This window comes from Meriones unguiculatus, chromosome 15 (genome assembly GCF_030254825.1).
Source record: "Meriones unguiculatus strain TT.TT164.6M chromosome 15, Bangor_MerUng_6.1, whole genome shotgun sequence".
NCBI classification, from domain to species: Eukaryota; Metazoa; Chordata; class Mammalia; order Rodentia; family Muridae; genus Meriones; species Meriones unguiculatus.
The window spans coordinates 52,666,080-52,670,946 of NC_083362.1; the positions used below are offsets into that span (position 1 = coordinate 52,666,080).

The 4,867-nt window shown below is 42.4% G+C and overlaps 1 pseudogene; it reads left to right on the plus strand.

The window, feature by feature from the left end:
- The first annotated feature begins 3,089 nt into the window (after positions 1-3,089).
- Positions 3,090-3,807, plus strand: LOC132647982 (protein FAM133B-like; annotated as a pseudogene).
- Positions 3,808-4,867: the final 1,060 nt, after the last annotated feature.

Below are 4,867 nucleotides of genomic sequence, written 5' to 3' on the forward strand. Positions count from 1 at the left end.
AATTAAAATGGACATTTGATTAACAGATATAAGCAGGTCACTTAAAAAGCAGCCAGTGAAAGTAGTTAATAAGCACATTTAAAAGTTTGCTCCACTTCAAAGAAATGCAAGTTCAAATAAGGAGATTGCCCTCTGCCTCTCAAAGGAACACTTCAAAATCTCACGGAAGAGCTGTGGATAAACCTGCAAACCAGCACCCCTTTCCTGGCTTCTGATGTTCATTACCAAAGCTCTGAAGTGTCCTGATGTGTCCATGCTGCACAAGGGGCCTTTCAGGGCTCTTGCTGCATGAAGACCCATTGTCATTCTGAAGAAAGTTGATCTATGCTGAGGTATCAGAGCAAGGAGGTGCTGTAAGCCTGTTTTTAGCTGTAGCTGTTCTTGTTGTTGTTGTGGTTTGGTTTCTGTCTTTTGAAACTGGGTCTCATGTATCCCAGAGACTAGCTCCTGATCTTCCCATCTCCACTGAGGGCAAGGGTTCCAGGTGAGCGCCACTACCCTGACTCTATTTTCTAGTCCCACTGTTTTTTTTTTTGATACTGAAACCATGGAGGGGTGCTGTTTATTGACTTGCTCATTATGGCTTGCTCAGCCTGGTTTCTTTCTTTTTTATTATTAGTTACATTTTATTAACTCTGTATCCCAGCTATATCCCCCTCCCTCATTTCCTCCCAATGCCACCCTCCCTCCCTCATCTCCTCCCTCCCCTTTTCCAAGTCCACCGATTGGGGAGGACCTCCTCCCCTTTCATCTGACCCTCTTTTATCAGGTATCTTCAGGACTGGCTGCAAAGTCCTCCTCTGTGGTCTAGCAGGACTGCTCCTCCCTTGGGGGGTGGGGAGGTCAAAGAGCCTGCCATTGAGTTCCTGTCAGAAATAGTCCCTGTTGTAGGAAGTTATTAATATTTACTATTGGTTTATCTTCTGGTAAAGCTTGCTGTTAATCTTAAACAGCTGTATAACCAAATCACCACACAGAGACTGGGTTTTTAGTTAACCTAGAACACAATGCTGGGCAATATTTACTCCCTCCTAAACCTCCAAGCCCTCAGTTTCCTAACATTTAGATTTCCCACATTATACTTGCTTTTTGTGAAATCTTAGGTCTGGTTCATGCTCCACGTCCTCCAAGATCTCTCCTCCAGCTCTGCTCTTCTAGCTCTCCTCTCACCCCTTCTCCTCCTTCTCCTCCCATGCCTCTCCACCTTCTCCCACCCCACCCCTAACTCTCTGGTTTCAATCCGGATATTGCATTGTGATACTCATTCTAAGCATCCTGTCTCAACTCTTGTGTAAACAGGAACAAAATAAAGCAACTAGACACAATCTTGAGCAAGGAGGAGCCAGATGACAGGAAAGAGGGGAGGAGCCAAAAGGCGGGAGATGAGTGGGAGATTAAACTTTTCGTGAATATGTTGACTTGGTACTCGTATGTGACTTTGGTACTCACAGGTCTGTTCTGCTCTCGCAACTGAGAGATTCTGATGCATAGTGATTGTGTATTCCTGCTGTGAGGATACCTTTCTTAGAGTATTCTTTGAGGAGGAGGAGGAAAAGACTAAATTTCTCACAGCTTGTTTTCCGTGGCTCAGAGCATTGGAACTATGCCATACCTTACAGAACGAGACATTAAAAGCAGTGCCACATGCACACACATACACACATGGATGGACACACACACACACACACACACACACACAGATAACTCATACATCTTGAAACAGCTCTCTCGTGTTACGCACCATTTCATTAAAATTTTCCCTTCTCATTATTTTTAGCTCTTGACAATTGTTATGCCTAATTAACTCGATCAATTGTGGATTACTGCCAGTTATATCTGCAGGAACGTAGCACTTTATTAATCTTCAGAAATGCCAAAAGGTAATAGAAGTGCTAGGGGGCTGATAATTAAATGCATCTTTTAATTTCTAGCCTGTAAATTGAATTTGGCGTGTGTCACTTGGAAGGCTTTCATCAATGTACACACTCAGGGATAGCGCCTCTCTGCTGAGTCAGTATGTGGCATTCCAGGGAAAGTAGGGAGTCACAGGTAAGCCTCTGCATGGTGTACCAAGTAGGAGACACTTTATTATGAGTAATTAATAAGCTAAATTTTAAGGTCCTTGAAGGTTTTTTAACTGCCTAAAAAAAAGTGTGTGTGTGCATGTGTTTGTTTGTGTGTGTGTGTGTATGTGTGTGTTTAGGCCACAGGGGGGCACTGGGCATCTTCCTTGATCAGTCTTCACCTGAATTTTTGAAACAAAGTCCCTCACTGTACCTGGAGTGGAGCTCCTGGACTTGTCTTCCTTGGCTGTCCATCACTAGCTTCAGGGACCTGATGGTCACTGGCCTCCTTTGTAAGACCTGGGGTCTCATAGCTCAGGAGTTCAAGATCTCACCCTTCCCAGAAACTCCCACAGACCATGACTCGATGTAAAAGCAAGAGGTTTAATTTAACCATTGCGCAATGGGGTCACCCCTGCCGGTCAGCAAAGAGTGGCACCAGGAGACAAAGGCCTTAGGTTTTTTAAAGAAAAAGTGCGGGAAATTTGAAGTTGCAGTTTTGGCAATTTAGGATTGGATGAGGAAGCTATAAAGTAAGATAATTAGTTAGTCTTAGGTGCTCAAGCTTGGCCAGTCCTGCCAAGTGTGGATACAGCTGCAATTGAAGGTGGGGGTGGTTAGCTCATCCTTGAAGATTAGGGCTGCTGGCTCTTGGCTGGAGGTCAGGAGCTACTCAGAAGAAGGATTGAGGTTGGTTGCTAAGAAACACTATCTCGAAGACAAGGGTCTGGTCATTCTTTTTGCTGAGTGAAGGTCATTGCTTGCTCATTTTTATATATCTGTCCTCCCAGATAGGGTCACATTTCTCCGTTCTCTGGAAAGGTACTAAGAGGATTTAGCTTAACCTGGACCTAAAACTCAAAACTATAGGCTTTAAAAGACATATAGGTTACAAAGTTAGTTTGACCCTTTCACCTTCACCCTCTAGTGCTAGAAATGAAAGATACATACTGTCACCAGTTTTAAAATGGCTGATAGGGCTCTTCTCAGGCTTGCTCTCTGTTTCCTCTCACCCAGCCTGCCACCATGGGGAAGTGAGATAATCACATGGCCTACATGAATCCAATAGTGATGGCTTGATCAAGGCGTCCAACACAGCCTTCAGGGCCAACAATCCAGGAGTATCTGAATCCACCAAGACCTACCTGGGAGGAGGTAAAGGAACAGCTAGAAGAAAAATATGAAAGGTTCCAAGGTTTTGGCTGAATTTGAAGGAAAAGTGAATGAGAATTGGAAGAAAGAACTAAAAAAAAAAAGAGAGAGAGAGAGAAATTAAGTGGAAATGAAAAAAAAAAGAGAAAGAAAAAAGAAAAAAATCTGATAGATATTCACCACCTTCTTCAACAAGCTCTGATTCTCCCAGTAGTTCTTGGGATTCTGAAGATGAGACTAAAATAAAATAAACAGGAGGAATAAAATAAAATAAAATAAAATAAAAAGGAGGAAGAAAAAGAAGAGCCATTGCCATAAGTCTCCTGAGGGTTCGTTATTCGACTCAGACAGCAAGGATGGTTCGAAAAAAAAGAAAAAGAAGTCAGAGAATGTGAGTGGAAGAGAAAAGGACACTAAAGGACTCAGCAAGAAGAGAAAGGTGCATGAAGAGAAAAGTGTCAACTGAGTCCTTGTCAGAGTCGGACGGTGAAGAGGTGTGAGCAAAAAGTGGTGAAGGGTGAAAGAGAACAACAGACAGCCAAGAAGAAAAGGAAGCATAAGGAGCACAGAAAAGAGAAGGTTGCCAGTTCAAGTTTGGACTCACTGTTGATGCCTGGGAAGACCAGGGTCCTTACAGAGCACCATGTTACAGAAGCTCTCAGCTGTGAAGACTGTGACACACTTAGTATTGTGCATGAATCCCCTTGTTTTTAGACTAGTCAGTAGCCACTTGGATTCTGCTGGGTGAAGAGACATGATTGTTGTTGCCTGCTGCTTGAACATCTTTTCCTCTTCCATTGCTTGTGGACTCTGGGAGACAGTACTTTGCAGTTATACTAGTGGTTAAAGATTCTAGCCATACTTAAGGATAAATCGGCAGAAACTGAATCTGGCTCCATCTTTAAGATGTAACCAGAAATGATGGGATTAAAAATTTCGAGGAGGGGATTACATTACTATTTCAAAATCCTTACTCTGTAGGTAAGTATATTTTAATTTCCCCCCACATATACTTTGATTTACTTGGGGAAGGATCTTTTAAAGAGTGGGGTGGTTAGCTATTTCTTTAGCTACCGGAACAGCCTGCCTTTTATCTCACACGTATTTTTGTGGACACAGTAGCCATGCTTCCTGGGAGGTCAGAGCCGGGCACCATCAGTCCTGTCCTTGACTGAGGTTAATGGCAGCCTTAGACTTCACTGTCTGCTTCTTTGAATGAACAGAGATACCTGGTTCTTTGTGGCACGTGAAAGTCCCCAAAGCTCAAGAATTTACCTCTATATCAGGAATAACAGAATGTCAGTAGAGCTAGATTGTGTTACGTTATTTGAGTTAATTTTGACTGCTCTTTGGCTTTGGAGATTGTTTTGTTGACACTGGTGCTTTCTGAGCTTGATAGATGACGATTCTAAAGTGCATGTGTTATATAAGTTTTAACCAGTTAGGAGATTTTTAAAACAGCCAGTGATAGCTATTTTATGTTTTGTATAAATTTTGTTTAGGCTGCAGTGTTTAGGTTTTAACTCCTTACTCTGGCTGCCTTAAGTTCATAACTATGTTTAATGATACTTAACAAGATATTTAGCATGTAAAAAGCAGGACTTTTGATTTTTGTTTTTGAAAGCTTCATATTGTAGCTGAGACCATAAACA